Source organism: Sphaeramia orbicularis, chromosome 1, assembly GCF_902148855.1.
Source record: "Sphaeramia orbicularis chromosome 1, fSphaOr1.1, whole genome shotgun sequence".
Lineage (NCBI taxonomy): Eukaryota > Metazoa > Chordata > Actinopteri > Kurtiformes > Apogonidae > Sphaeramia > Sphaeramia orbicularis.
The window spans coordinates 52,168,440-52,185,577 of NC_043957.1; the positions used below are offsets into that span (position 1 = coordinate 52,168,440).

Consider the following 17,138-nt stretch of genomic DNA (forward strand, 5'->3'; position numbering starts at 1 on the left):
GTATAAATCAAGCTCCTTATGTGAGTGTAAGCCAGTGTCCAAGACAGCATGAAGAAAGTGCTACAGCTTAACATTCAGACTACTAAGCATCTTAACATGGGCTTTTTCCATAGAAATAAGAGCCAAAGGGCAGTCATACCTGTATCTGAAAGTACATCTCGGCATATCCTTAAGCTTCAGTATCTAAATTATGAGTTTATTTAGGATTATACATTTTTCTTATCATTACAATATCTACTATAAGTTATCTTAGCTCTTACATATTACAACTGGACCTATCATGTATTTAATTTTTAAATGGTGTGATGGCCTTATTAAGTCTCTTGCCGTCTCACTGGAGGACAGGACCATGGGCTGTCTGGTCTTTGGCCACACCTTATGGGTGTGGCTTACTTTTATAAAAAGGGCCATCTCAGCAGGTGTTCTATCTCCCTCTGACTGACTGAGCAGTCCACTAACCTCATGGCCAACATGTGGCATTGTTTGGTTTGATTCACATTTTGAGTGGATTTGGTTAAATAAAGCACCTTTTTTTTTATCAAAGCAAAGAGCTGAATGGTCTTATGTTACATTCTTTGAGCCAGCTTTGTAACAATGGTTTTCCAGCTACTGAAGGATCCAGTGATTGAAGATGCTGTTAGTAAGTGTTTCTGTAAGTCTCTCATGACAAATCGTGGGTTTATTTACAGAAAATGAGCATAGAAAAAGGCACTTAAACTCAAACGATGGAATTATGAATTATGTAAGACAGAATTATGTAGGACAATGTACAACTGTGTGTTTGATTAAGACAGTAAATATTATTACGCAACAAAATACAACAAGTAACAAGGTCTATGTTAATTAATGAGTATATCACAAGGATAAAGTGACATTTCCATATTCCTTTCTTGTCTAAAAAAAATTAAAAAAAAAACAAAACTCTGAGCTTGCACAGTTAACTCCTTAGAACAGAGTTGAGCAGTGAACTGGGTAGCCGGCGCTGACTTGGCAGGTGTGTGTACAGCTGGCTAGAGGGATGGGGCAGCAGTACAACCTGGCCACAAGGCTCTCTGGCGGCCCCATGGGGTCCGACTCTCCCACGCTCATCACAAATTAAAGAGGCCAGTCAGACTAAATCAGCACTTTCTCTTATTCACTGTAGCATGCTGAGGTTGTGTAGAGGTGTAAAAGAGGCCCTGAGAAGATCAGAGGAGATGAAGCATGAAGTGCACATGTGGGTAGTATGAGCCTTAAGCAACTTTCCTATAACGAGAATAACTTCATCTTCACTGACTTTGCTGAATTTCAAATGTACTGTGGGCTTAGCATGATAACTAAAGCAGTTTTATGAAGAGCGCATTGAGGTCAAACTGAGGTATAAGGGAAACATCATATATGTCCTTGTCCTGTAAACATATGAGCTAAAACTGACTGCGTGACCAAACTATCAAGCAGAAACCATCTCTGGTCTTTATTCAAGGTTATGCAGCTTGTTTACTACAATTGAGTGATCTGATGCTCTTAAATCTTGGCGGATCTTTATCTGTCATATGATCTGCTTTCCAGAAGAATCATATAAATTGCATCATAAACTAAATAAATAAACAGCACCGTCCACACTTTCATATTCTCTTAATATTCATTTTATAAGGGTCGACGTCTAGCATAATTACAGTATTTTATACGGTGTTGCATCACAAGATTTTTGTATCAATAATGCAAGGATAGTGAGTATATTTAAGTTAGTTTATAGTCAGTCTTTACAGCTGGTCTGCATTGGAGTTCTCGGCTGGTTGATTTTAACCTGCAGTTTTATCAATTATTAATTTCTTTTCTGCTGGTGAGGAAATAAAGTCACGATGAAAGCAAGTTCAGACCATGTTCAGATGTTGGTTGCTGCAGATATGAAATAAAAAAAATAATTTGTTTCATTGTGAAATTGTGGTGAGAAAAAAGAAAACAGATCATGGTGTATCAATACAGTCAAGGTGATTAACGCTGTTTTTGTTGATTGTCCTACTACATAAGGTGTTGTTCAATCTTTTATTTATAATTAACATGTTTATAATCTTCTACATTTATATTCTGAGATGTTAACCCTTTAGGTACCAGAGTTTGTTTTTTTAATATTTAATTTTGATATCAAGATTCCAAAAAACTGTCCATTTTGTTTGGTTATGTTGCAATACTGTGACTTTGGCACTTAAAGGATAAATAATGAGGTGAAAGGGAAGCAAATTTGGGGCAAAAGGAAACATACCAACATAATACAGCAATGTGAGAGACAGGACGATAATATGTACAACAATGGGTATGGGTCTGGTGTGTTTAGTTTCATTTGGTGGATTTTAGATTAAGATGTATAGATAGACTGGAGCTCAGCTGTGGATAAACACCCCAAGAGTCCATAAAGAGACAGAGAGAAAAGGGAGGAAACACAGAATCAGCTGATCTGCAAAGGGTCACTGATCACTGATGTTTTTACATTTCTACAGCAAATTCCACTTTCACTACAGGTTTCACATTTCTCAGAGCGTGAGGATATTTTACTGGGAGAGATGATTCATTACATTCTGGCACATTCTAGTCGACTGGAGGGGAAGAGGTCAGCAAATAGTAGCATGGGTAGCATTTCCGAATAAACTCTGGGTGGTTGACGCCAATTTTACTGGCAAAGAGAGGCTCAAAGAAACCTTGGTCGAGTATTAGAAGACGGTTTGCTGTATTTTTCCCCTGGACTCATGGTAAACAAGTGGGAGGGGGTAACAAGCGGAGTAATGAGGTTGTGCTAATTACATCAGAGCTCTGTATAAATGAAAGGCTGCTGCCTGCCCATTTAGCAGACATAGCTGGAAAATCTAATGTAGCCATGGAATCCCTTTCATTGTCATCTATCACAGTAATAAAAACAGGCGACTGACATGCAGCTGAGATGAAAAACAAAGCTAAGAAGATACAGCTGCTTGTGTATATGTGTGAGTGTGTGTGAGAATGAGTGAATATATGCGAGGAGTTCTTCATCGATATTCCATTTTGTATTAGTAAATTAATCCCTACATGGTGCTCCCCCTTTGCTCATCACAGGGGAGGATATTGATCGCTTTGTTATACTGCCTTAAGGACACCATGAATTGCTAATCAAAACCCACATTCTGCAGGGAACAGCATTGAGGTGAATATTCAATTCCTGGCCATGCAAAGCGGCTAAGCTGTTGAGGGACTGCGAGAAAATGTTGAGTCACACATCGCGTTCTAATTTGTATAATTTGTTGTAAAAATCCAGGACGGTGGGACTTTACTCCAAGGAAACTTTAAGAAGGATGACAAAACTTTCTAACACACCGGACCAAAAAAACAAAGACACAACATCCAAGCGTACCTCACTTATGCCTGAACTCAGATTTAATGAATCAATTAACGTCGGGGCTCTCCGAGACAGCGATAACACTCCCCGCAAAGAGTGTTTGAAGTACTGCTTTTACACACACCTTGTTTCCAAGTGCTGCTCCTTCATTATTATCCCGCAGCACTAAAATGATTTGCCTTCACACTGAGATAGTTTGCAAACTTTGACACATGCACTTGCTGAAAAAGAGATGATGAAATAAAGCTCAATGTATATTCTACATTCAGTACTAATAACGTTCATTATTACTCTCTCCCGGTCATGTCATTTGTCTGTTCAGGTATGGAGATGCACAGTTACGGTAAAGAAATAGACGGGAAAGTACTAGGTTTTGCCCACACTGATTTCGTTCAACATCAAGTTAAAATGCCTTGCATTAGAAGAAAAGATATGGTAGATATATGATTTTTTTTTTGTTCTGCTATATATGGAATGATTAGCTGATATAAGTAACATTTCGGAATGAATTAATGTAAAGTTTGACAGAGTTTCAGCGTTAAAATTAATACGGACAAGTGGAGAAAAGCCTCAGGTGAAACTATTCTGAAACCTAGACTCACTTTATAAAGATTAATAACATGCTATTATGATAAAATTATTAATATAATCGGTTAAAAATGGTACTGTCTATCTACTTCCTGTGTCATATGCTATTGTTTAATTGTGTAATGCATCAATATATTATGCATCTTTTGTTATTCATTAGTTGCGACCTGTTGACTGACTCCGCTTTTATATGTCTGTGCTTTATACCACTTTAAGTGTAAATTAAACATAAACATTTGTTGAAGTAGACATGGTGCATTTAAAGTGATCATTTTATAATTAGTCTTGTTTATCTTTCAAGCGCAGTTTTATGGAGAGCGGATATTATGATACAGCGATAAGATCAAACATCTGACTTTGCTTAATAATTATTTTTGGGTTGGTAAAACAGGTAGACACATCAAGTTAAAATGTCTCGCATCAGAAACAAAGATATGGTAGATATATGGATTTTTTTTTGTTCTTTCTGTATATGGGATGAGCAGATATTTTGATACAGCGATAAAATCAAACATTTGACTTTGCTTGATAATTATTTTTGGGTTGATAAAACAGGTAGAATGATAGTTCTGTAATGTTTGTACTACTTCATAAACCCACTTCACCGTTAATATTATCTAAGGCTCTTTAGACTCCGACTTAGGAACAGAAAAAGTCAAAGGAGTACACGGTGTTACTGTGGATTGACTTGTGCAACAGAATAAGCTTGTGCCCTGCTGACAGCTCTTTATATGACAAGGCAATATCCGTAGCGAGCCAAAAAACACCTCAGCTGCGGCTTCTGACCCTATTCTGCCGTGGAAAATGCAGCACCGGTTTTTCAACTCCCCTTGCACACTGTATCCAGCTGTGATAATGGATGCCACTTTTGCTTCTGGTGAACTGTGTCCCATCAAACTTTTTCTAGCATGTCAGGAAATGGACTGAGAAAAATAACTTCCAAGACACTTCTTGTACCATCAAAACTTATACCACTGCATGAAAAGGAAGACGGCTCTAAAACAGATAAAAATACCGTGCAATTCCTCAATCACTGGCAATACTTTAAGCCGGTACTAGGTCATGATTAAGGGGAAAAAGAAAAAGTTACAAACCCAAAGCACATCAGCGCATGTACGTTTATTGGAAGCTCCTGAGTTTTAATGTCGACAGGACTTTTATGAATATTTTTTTACTCTTGTTTTATTGAGTAATTTTTTTTGTTTGTTTTTACAACAGCAGCTTGTCGTATTTATTACTCAAACATCAAACACATGTAGGATTCAATTCACTGGTGTTTCCTCTACAGTTTCTTCAAATTTCAAATGACAGAAAAATGTTCATATTTGTATAATTATGCATCAGCATGTTGTTTGAAACATTATTATTTTCCAAACTACATATATTTATTAGGATGTCCAATTATGTTGTTTGTGTAATTCATTTATTTACTTTAATTCAAATTTTTATTCAAAACAGGGAAGCACAAATACCGATACCAGTATCAGGTATTGGTCCGATACTCGTACTTGTAAAAGTGCTCTGATACAAACACATCGATATCACTCCACACTGTCAATAGTGTGGGGATTTTTCAAAATAAACGATGGTAACGAATGTAACGATGACTGCAAGTAACGTTAAAGACACAGACGGATACGGATGGAGCGTATTGCCTGGCCTCTGCGTACATTCCACACGTAATTCTGTCTGTTTTTCGGGAGCTAGCAGATGCATACCCAGAGCCATATAAAGATCATCAGATTATCTTATAAGGCTCTGTGCCTACCCAGACGAAGAAGCAGTACCACCAGGAACCGTGGAGGTAGCAGATCTTTTCAAAGAGCGACTGTGTGAGTTAGTGAAAAACTACTGATATATTTATGACAACTACCCACATCGATATCAACATTAGTATCCACATTAGTTTTACCTGCTCTGTCGTCACCCTGTTTGTTATTATTGACTTTCTTCTTCTTCTTCTCGAAAAACTTTACTCTTCTTCGTGATATTTGGCAAGTATAGTTAATGAAAAGCCTCACCCTCCGGTGGATTGATTGAGAAATGCTCATTCCAATGCATTAAATGTCAGTAGCAGCACTTCGTTACAGTCAGACTAATGACAATAAAGCACTTTTTAAAACTAACTAAGAACTGTAATATTAATAAGTACTCATATCGGTACTCAGTATTGGCAAGTAATCAAATGTACTTGTACTCAGTCTAGAAAAAGTGGTATAGGTGCATCCCCAATTCAAAACAGTCTCACAACATATGACACAGGACAGCACTGATATTAAGTACACTGGTCTCTTTTTTTTTTTTTTTTGTAAAAAGAAAAGGGGGTGTTCATTGACTTGGTTTTAACCTTTTCTTTTATCCGCTGGTTTGGTCTACTTAACACCAAAAATAAAAACAGACTCCAGGGTATTGTGAAGGTGTGCAGCAGAATCGCAGGTGTGACCTTGAATGACCTTACACACCTGCACAAGGTCAGAACTTTGAAAAAGGCCCGGTTGGTCCTGAATGACCCCACCCAACTTCTATGGTTTGAGTTCACGCTGCTTCAGTCTGGTTGCAGATATGTCCTACCACGCAGCAGGACCAATAGACAGAAGAACTATTTAAGTCCTGCTGTTATCAGGCTCCTGAATAGTGAACAGTGTGTGATTTGTGTTTTTGCATTTATCAGTCATTTGTTGTTAATGAGTATACTGCTGGCTGCACAATAATTTGCCCCTTGGGGATAATGACGCATCTAGAACCTTGAAAGGAAGGATGCATTATTCAGAATTTTCTAGATTGAATTGCAGATTGAATGCATGAGGAAAAACAGCTTCTCTGAGATTAAAGTAGTGAATTAACTATAATTAATTTAGTATAATAAGAAATAATGATATCACCCCACCTCAGTGAGACAGGCTACAGTGATACCTGTAGTAAAATACAGGACAAAAGCACCATGGCTCTTTTTGGAACTCAAGACTGTTTACTTTAATTTCACACAATGTCTAACTTTTTTTTTGTAAATTAACCATTTTCATCTTGGAAATTCTGACTTTTTTCCTCAGTGTATTACCCCAGGCCCCTTGGCTCTATTCCAAATGGCCTTAACCAACCATCGTACATTATGCTTAAAATAAGACCATTAAAACTGTAGGTGGAACTGTGTAGGATTACTCATACTAGAGCAAATATATAGTCACAGGAATCCTTCTATCCAGACTGAAAATACATCTTTAAATAGACAATATTTTTTTAGGTAGCTCTACTCTCATTTTTTAACAGAGGTTATTGACTTTTCTACATGGATGTTCTTAGCAATTGCTTTCCAAGGATTTTTTGTTCAATTAGCATTGCATTAAACTTGTAGAGATGTTCAACAGTGTAAGAGCTTCTTTAGACTCTAATGTAGTATTGAGTGCTGTCCTCACAGTCGTCATAACAACCTGAATATCTATTGACGCTCTTAGCTGAGCCTGTGTATGTGAGTGGAAAATGAATGACAAGGGTCTGGCTGATGCTTAAAAAAACACATCTGAAGGACATGTGATGTGCTTCTACGGACTAATGGATGAGAGATGTAGATATAGAGATGAAAAACAGAGAACCAAGAGACTCTGAGCATTAACAGGCATGCACTTAACAAAAATATGACTAAGCTAAAAAATAGAGCAGCTGTAGTGGATGCCAAAATAACTTCAAATCCCATACAGGGTCATAGTAGATAAACGTATCCATGGAGCAGCCAATACCATCTTCAAGAGAAATTCAAGACAAAACATTCAGATGGAAACCCCTATTTAAGTGAACTATCATAATCAAGGTCCAGTGAGTATTCAATGAGGCCACTGTTCATTCTTTTTAGTTTATGCTGCCCCCCAGAGGTAACATAATGCCATCTTGACTTTTTGCAGGTCACACACTCCCCCCAACAAAGACCAGCAGGTGTTTCAGTTCCTAGTCACATTAAATAATTATTCTCAAGACATAAAAAGAGCAAAAAATGAGTTCTATGTGATGAAAGTTTTTTCTTACCTGTTAGTTGGCAGCATCCAATGAGAGGAGGCAGAAGACAAGAGAGAAAAGGACAAGATAAAAGTAAGTTAGTGAAAAATATTCTTTCAGAGGTAAAAATTGTATCAGTTTGACATTTCAAAGCAGCAGCTTTTAATTAAAATGATATCATACAACAACAGCAGTTGCTTTGATACAGAGCATATTGGGGTCTGTATTAAAGAATTCAGAAGTTAAAGCATACATACACGTCCATAATAACATTAACATAAAGCCGTGTTTCCACCACATGGAACCGGCTCGGCTCGACTCGACTCGACTCAGCTCGACTCAACTCGGGTATCAGGTACTATTCCTGGAGACTGTTTCCATTACAGGATACTACCAACTTTAGAGTACCTGGACGCCATAGCAATGCGGCGTGTTACTTCTGTGTTGTCTGCTCAGAGAGTTGCTGATAAACTCACTCGTTGCATGTAGTCTTGTCAAGCTCATGCTGAATTTTTACATCGGCCACCAAAGACTGAATCTCTTCAAACGATGGTGTAGTTTTGTGGGCTGTAATCATGTGGATTAACCTACCGCTATATTTATTTTCAACTTCCGCATCTGTTTTTGTAAAACGGCGGGTCACAGAGACAACTCTCTGACCAATCAGTGGTCTGCAGTGTTTACACGTCACGTTTTAGTATCTGTTCCCCAGTCCTGGAACCTCAGTGGAGGTGACACCAAAAAACTAGTACCGGGTACCAGATTCCTGGTCCTTTTTCGTAATGGAAACACAAAAAGGCTGAGTCGAGTCGAGTCAGTACCACGTAGTGGAAACATGGCATAAGTTGACCTCCTACTGTCAAACACACTGATAGAATGTATCCTGGTGCTTTTGCCCTTAAGTTGGGTCCTCTAACTTTATATCCTGTGTAAATAGGTCCTTGTTTTTCAAAACTCACAATTTTTCTAGACCCCCCCCACACACACACACACTTTTTAGAGCAACACAAACAAAATCAATTCATCTTCATTGTTTGAGGAATAAAAGAAGCTAAGTTTCAAGTAATGATTTGACAAAATCAGGGCAGAAGACGCTAAAACGAGCTTCACAGCTAGACTATAGTATCGCAGAGTGGAGCTTGTGTTTTTTGTTTGATTTGGATGGTTTGACCCTTTAATGGCACTCCTTTCACTTATAATACTGTTGAATTGTGGCAACAAAGAGATAACAGTGATGATAGTAACAAGAGTTTCAGAAAGGACTAAACATTTGCTAATTATTCAAATTAGTGGATTAAGTAGTTTTCATTTGGCTATTTCTCTGTCTAATAAGTTTACACTTAACCATAGCAAAACATGATCAATTAACCTTGAACCTGATTTTTAAGTACCTCAGCTGACTATATGGTCTTTTGTGAGGCCAACTATGGGAATGTGAGAATCACAGGACTGTAATGAAGGTGTTTGCTCTGGGTATCTCATGCAATGTTGTGTAGGTGATGAAGCAATTCTCGTACTTTATAGAAATCGATTTTGGTTCCTCGGTTTCTCTACCAATTGCACAGACTGACTATCTGCTCAAATGGCACCAAACTGAAAGCAATTTCTGTGTTGAGTTTAAAAGGAAGAAACTGGAGCTGAAATATTCGAGAGCGATGATAGTGTGCAGTTGTTCGTTTGGAAGTGAAAAAACTACAACTCCCACGCACAATTCACAGAGGTCCACATGCTGTGTGTGGAGACACGGGCATCTAGGAATGGAACTTCACTTATTTCACACTGTTTCCCCCACTTTACTTTTAACTTACTTTAGTATCTACTTTTTAATGGTAAGCACTGACATGAACTCTTTAATCACTTATTTTATTCAATATTATAGAGATGTTTAACATTACCCTACTGATGACCAAAGTACAATGAGAAAAAAGGTTTAACAAGTGAAAAAGTAAGCAGAGCCTAATAATACTCCTGCCAAGTCACACAACACTGCCTACTCAAGGTTTCATTTTGAGTCTTAATTTTCAATCTTTTGAAAATGCGTAGAAAAAAAAAAAACATACAAAAAATTCAGCCATCAAACTGTGCACTGCACCTCTGCTAGTGGTAGAGAACATGTGTGTCAGATTTGAAAATCACTGGGTGAACAGTGAGGTCAAGATATACATAATAGAGTGACTTTTGAAGTCCTCCTTGCATACATCTTAATTGAAAGTTAAATAATAATAATAATAATAATAATAATAATAATATTTTTTATGTTCATTATGATCATGTATTTTAACATTCCATAATTGTTTTATTATGGAAACAATCACATATTATTTAATGATTAATAAATAATTAATAAATGACAAGATATTCTACAATGCCAACTACGTAACTGTTCAAATTTAGTAACAACCACCTTCTAATTAGCTAAACAATAATGAAATTGTTGAGTTTATTCAAAAGTTGTTTTGATTTTGTTCTTTTTAGGTTGAGATAACCATGACAGATATTTCTTTTTTTACAATATATCAAATTTTATATGGAAAATAAACTGTATCTGTGTCCGAGAAATGACTTTCAACTAAGTTACCCATTACAAAAACACCTCTCAAGGAAGTGTTTTAATTCCAAATCACATGACCTGCTCCACATGATGTCATTTCCTCCTTAAGAAAACACTGGCAAGACTCCAAGATATGTTCGTTTTCTTCTTTCTTAGTTATTTAATATAAAGTAGTGAGTGAGTCAAGTGTGTATTTATTGCACTCTTATGTCAACACTGTTACAACAATATCTTTATAAATAACTTCCAATATCAATTTTACTCAATTGTATATATGATATTTAGAAGAATTTTTCTGTAAAAATGTCATGTGGTGTTACGGTTATGTTGATTTTAGGCCTGAAAACAGCAAAAATGTCAACTATATCTGTCAACTATGTTACCCTGTAAAGGGAACTCAAAAAGTCCCTCAATCACATATTGACCCAGTGTCCAAAAAATGAGATGAACAAAAATCTTGGATAGAAGGTGGACAGAATTCCTGGTACATCTCTATATCATATATATATCTGTATAAAAACCATGTATTAATAACAAAAGATAGCAGGTGATCAGAGTTGTTTGTGTCTTGCCTTTGTCTGCCTGTCAGTTTTCTAAGCCTGCGATTCCTATTTTTGGCTTCAAAATCAATTAGCATCGGTGATGAAGAAATGCTCAGTCGCAGAAAATCAACTGCACCGAGACTGAACGACTCCATTTATCCCAGACAATAAGCAGCCCGTCCAGTGTGAGGAGACAGCGTGTTGATTCTGCTCCTCAGTGATAAGACCAGACCCAGAAATCACCTTTACAAATGGACAAAACTTAAATGAGTGAATGAACAAACTGGCCAAAGGCTGCAGAAGAAGAGAAAGACGTAACAAAATTGATATAGGGTAGACAGAGCAAGAGTTGACATTTAATGAACAGTGAGTCAATACTCTGCCAGGCATTCAGCCATCCGCTCTCCGTTATGTGCCTACAGATGGCAACTGAAAGGGAGCTATAATATCCTATTCATCCTAATGTTAATGACACAAAAGAGACGTACGACCTTGAAAGAGTAGTATGACTTATTTCTGTGAAAGGATGATGTATCATTCTCACTTTTCACTGACAGAGATGAAACATTCACAAGATGGAACTGTGGGAGGAAGCCAACTTGCATCACTGCTGCACAAAGGAAACCTCATCAAACTCGGAGTTACGTCAAGTGACAGAGTAGAAATAGAAAAGGCCGACAAAATATTTTACCAACTATCAGTACCAGGGCTTGGCTCCAACAGTGGCCGACGGTTAACATCACGTTTCGCAAATGGTATTTACTGATATCTGAGGGAGAAAAAAAAAGCTCAAAAAATAACATTTAACTTGATTATTTATCCATACATTTCTTTTTTTTTCTATTTTCCTGCTTGAAGCTATCATTATTAAATCACTGGCCTCTAGAATATGTTTGACCCTGGCACTAGCAAGTGAGTGGTTAGTCAATATTCAATTGGCACCACAAATGTACTAATGTCATTCAGTTGGCAAGCCACTACTAATCATTTTGTTTTCTTCTCACAGTGAAAGACTTAAAAGGCAAAGACTTGCATCTGTGTGTTCATTTCAGTGTCAATGCCACAGACAGTACAGTATTTAATTAGTGAACAGCAAACTGTGATGTCACTCATTGTTTTCTAGTAGTAGTAGTAGTGTAGTTTTATTTCGAGCACAAAGAATCATCAAATAACAAAGAACCAAACAACATGGTCAAACAAAATTTTTCTGCACTCTAAAAGGAGTGGGAAGAAGTACAACTTATTGACACTCACCCCTTTTTACAAACTAATAATTCAATTAAATCCGATTCCTTTGCTTTTTATTAACACACTTTTTTTTCTGTATATTTCTACAATAACACAAAACATCCATACAAACCATTCACATACACATTTTTGGTCACCTCACACACAATCTGTTTTACATAATCAACCGTTTTTAATATAAACTATAATATTTATATGCTCTTTAAATATTTACTACAAATACAATGATCAACAAATGTGATAATATCTTCTTATCATGATAATTAATTAATTACAATAATATCTGCTGTTATTTTGACACCACAGACAAGGGGACTCAAACATACGGCCCAGGAGCCAAAACCAGCCCACCAAATGGTCCAATCTGGCCTGTCAGATAAATTTGCGAAGTGCAAAAATTACACTGAAGATATTATCAAGGATGTGACACTCATTTTAGTTCTACTTTTGCTTTTTTGAAGCAAAACTAGTCCAGTCGAACCTCGAAGAACTACCAAGAAGCAATGAGCTGAGAAAATGAGAAATTGAATGAGAAACTGCTGTTATTTTACTTCAAAACTCCAAATTTTTAACAATATTATGCTCGTTATGAAATGTTTATGTAACATTGTGCGTAATGCACATGCATAAATGATAAGTTGAGGCATTATATTGTTAAAACTGCACTTACTTTTCTTACAAATTTCAGTTTTTTCAGGTTATTCACGTTTTTTTGTTAAACAATAGTTTGTAAATGCAAATATTTTCATAATTTAATAATTTTTATTGCACTAAAACAAAAAGAAAAAGTTGTCATTATTTATAGGTTATGATAGTACTACTGAGATCCAATTGGGCTGAATGCTGCCCCTGGAAAAAATGACTGTGACACCCCTGCAATAGACACTTTATGGTCCTTGCCATTGCTTTTTTTTTTTTTTTTTAAGAGCAGAGTGTGACCATATTGGGACAATGTGGGATCACAAGGGGTCAGAGCCATCTGTGAGGGGTCACAGGGAAACTACTGCTAAATACTAGCTTATTGATTTGGCAAAACAGAAATCTTGTTAGTGTAGCCTATTAAACACAACTACAGTGGAGCTGTCTGGGGGAAAAAATGCTTTTTATATAACAAATAAAATTCCAAAAGTCTGACATGGCAGGCGAATGAGCTGTCATACAGACGTGTCAATCACAGCCTGACACAACAGACATGAAACTATTGTGTTTGGCTGAAGATCTTACTGACAGCACAGTGATTCAGAAGGAAACCAAACAGAGACTCTAAATAAAACAAATGAAACTGGAAAGACTCCTGGAAAAAAGAAACACTCGCTCAGTATTTTTATGCTCGATCTGTGTTCTATGGGAGCCAGGTTTTTTTTTTTTCGCAGCCAACCCCAGCAGTTATCAGCGGTATTACAACTTATAAATGGTTCTTGGCTCCAAAATGAAGACAATGAAAAAGCTCCTTCCTCCTTTGTTGATGCACATGGTTCACATCACATGCCAATCACAAATGAATGCCAAACTGAAAACCAGTAAGTCATGGTCACTGGAGGACTGATAGGTAGCTACTAGAAAAGCAGCCATTCATACAACATTATTACCTTTACTTAATCTTTCAATATATTGAGGTGAAGGCCTTATTTACGAAATAACTGAGAATCTTGTACCAATGTGCCCTTCAGAAATGTGGACATTTTGATCTGACATTTGTATACTTACAAAAGAACCAAGAAAGAAGCAATATTTCAGCACAAAGAGACCTGAGGAAGATGGTTGAGTCACTATTAATTCATCTGAGTCACCACATTTCCATTAGTAAGAATACATTTACAATGAATACACCCTCCTCCACAGTCACTCTGCTTCAGTGTTTTGCATAATAAAATGGAGAAAGTCAGAAGGGCACAGAAGACTAATTTAATTGAAAAACCATTTCAAGTAACTGTTAGTTCTGCAGAAGGAATATGAGAGTTGAGTCATTATAGTCTTGAAAATTGTATTAGTTTTACAGTTTGTTTTAAAGTTCAGTTTAGATTATGCAAGTGCATAAGTAATTTAGTTTCATTTTGACTTTGATTTACTTTCAGCTTTTTGGGTGTTACAAGCCTTGATTTATAGTTGAAAAAAATAGTGTCAATAAATGAAAAAGAGCAATATTCATAATTCCATGAGTGAATAATGATTCTATATTGTACAAAGGTGTTTTATTCCTGTACATTATGAGTGATAAAAGTAGACAGAGTGTAAATCATGGGACAAAATGAAGCTGACTTTAACAACAATTCTGTTTAGAATTTGTTTTACTTTATACTGTATTGTTCATTTAGTCTTATTTTCTTAATTTTTTCAATGTTATTCTTCATTAACTATAATAACCTTGTTTTGGAGACACATTTTACTTCAATCAAATCAAAACCTGCAGCTTTTTCTTGTTCATTTCACTGCTTTGGCACAAATAGTGCACCCCTAGTACAGGGGTTCCCAAAGTGGGGTACACCTACCCCCAGGGGTATTTGAAATAAGCCCAGGGGGTACTTGGAATTTTTTTGGAAAAGTTATCATGCACCGAATACAAAATAAATAATGAGAATTAATGCTGAAATATAAAACACAATAAATAAATTCATATTACCGTTTTATTGTCAATCATCTTGTTTAAGCTTTGGTAACATTTTAACAACATTTCTATTTTATATTATTCAAAATTAGTTTACCTGAGTAGCTAAGTAATTATTTTTTGTTGATGAAAGGTTCATTTATTAATTAATGACCAATTTATTTATTTTTCTTATCAATGAAAGAGGGCACATCTTAGTTTATATTTTGCTCAAAATTTATTTGAAAAATGTGTTGTTTTTTTTTATAATTTAACGTTAAGTATATAAAGTTTTGAAAATATAAACATACACCTTTGGCACAAGAACATATTTTGCCTAATTTTTCTTCAATCAAAAACACTGAAGCGAGAGTTGGGGGTACTTGGCTAAAACAGTATATTTTAGTAGGTACTCCACTGTAAAAAGTTTGAGAACCACTGCCCTAGTAGATTACTTTACTTTAGTATTTGTTTGAGATCACAAGGTTGAGGATCAAATCATTGCTACCAAAAGAACTCCCCAGAGTTGTAAAATCCTCCCACACTATGTTATTAAATGTTGTGCAATGCTTTGGCATGTGATAAGCCTTTAGCTTTATAGGACATACTCTTTAAACTGAACCTCCTGGATCATGTTCCATTTTCTCACCAGTACCTGTAGCAAAGCAGGTGTTTTTTTTTTTGTTTTTTTGTTTTTTTTGACAGTGCTATTTTTGGTGTGAACGTAGCCTTAACTCGTCAGACTTGGGAGCTACATAACAGGCAAGGTTGCTTGCAAATTATAAATACAATGTCATGAGCTAAATCTAGCAGCAATCCATCATCTCTCACACCACACAGTTCTGATCAATGATTGTATCTCATATGATTAAATGGATATGTGTCCACTAAAGGATACATGGGGAGTTAATGAACAAAACAACCCTAACTTTGAGCAAAATGTTGAAACTTCATGATAGTATCTTAGCACCTCGAGAAAGCCAAGAAGGTTTGAAATGTTATTTTGGACTGATCACAATCGTACTGATCCTAAATGGAGAGTGAAGACATCTTTTCTTTAGTTTAGAAACCCCCTCGTTATCTGATATTAAGACAGACTTGGACGCAATGCAGCTGCTTGATTTATAATCCCAGCATAATCTAAAAACACCATTTCCAATACTGCTTGAATTACCATTACCTTCTTTAACTGCAAATCAAAATGAGCTGAAAAGACTCTGATCTCTACGGGGAGTGACAGCGCAGGAAGTTACAGACCATAGTGAGTATTCAGGAAGCACTGCAGTACATCACAAGTGCACATCAAAAGCAGGGAGCCCACACACTGTGACTCAGACAGGAGGGTTCAGAGATTAGGCAAACTATGCAGACAGTGGCATCAGTTACAGCCAGTCAGCCATCCATTCACAGGCTGTCTTCACCGATGACCAGATTATAGCCGAGTAGGACACTGGGAAAAACACGGGGCGACTCGCTGAAGGTCAGTGCTTAGAAAATATGACGATTCTTAGACAGAGACAGAAAAAAGATCGGGAACTGTTTCACTGCTCACATTTCTGGAGAAAAATCACATCTTCCTCTGGTGCAGCTGCTAACTGTAAAGGTAAAACTTAGACAAAGTGCAACAAAGTAAATATATTAATGTAAGAGCAATATTGGAACTAGGGTTTAAGTATAGCTGCATTTACACTGCAGGAGCTTCACTTAGTTACAAGGAACAAGCAATGCAAGGACAGGGGTCTAATCTTATCTTTGGGAAATTTTACTGTTGACAATTCAGGAAGTTTTGGGTTCTACCATATACACAGAAGTTACAGTTTCACTTTTTCACGTCAGCTGACTAATTTGGCTAATCTTTGTGAGTCTTTAATTGCGATGGAATCTTTGAGTTCCTAGGACTAAAGATCCAAGGCAAAAGGTTCTGAGACTTTCAGGGGAATTGGCCGTTCATAACTTGTTTCAGGGGTTCCCAACTTGAGAAAAGAGAGAGAGAATACACAGGATATTTGTTACTGACAAGGTTTTCACATGATTATTACACTATCAACTTAAAAATCACCAGTCTGTGACAAAACTGAGGGTCAGAGGAAAATGAAAAAGATTCTTGACTAGAGGTTTCTTTATAGCTCAACTACTCAGGACTACATAGTCGAGGAATGCAAAGTCAAATAACTGCAGAAAATAGATGCATCATAAAAAAAATGTATATATATTATTCCATATATTTGATTTAACATAAGAACAGGGGGTGCAATATAAACAGGTTTTGCCCTGAAAGTAATAAAATGCAAT

General features: G+C 36.4%; 1 protein-coding gene across 3 annotated transcripts in view; it reads right to left on the reverse strand.

Moving 5' to 3' along the window:
- Positions 1-17,138, reverse strand: part of fbxw7 (F-box and WD repeat domain containing 7) — a 151,729-nt gene that overhangs the window by 56,097 nt on the left and 78,494 nt on the right. The gene's annotated exons all lie outside the window — the stretch shown is intronic.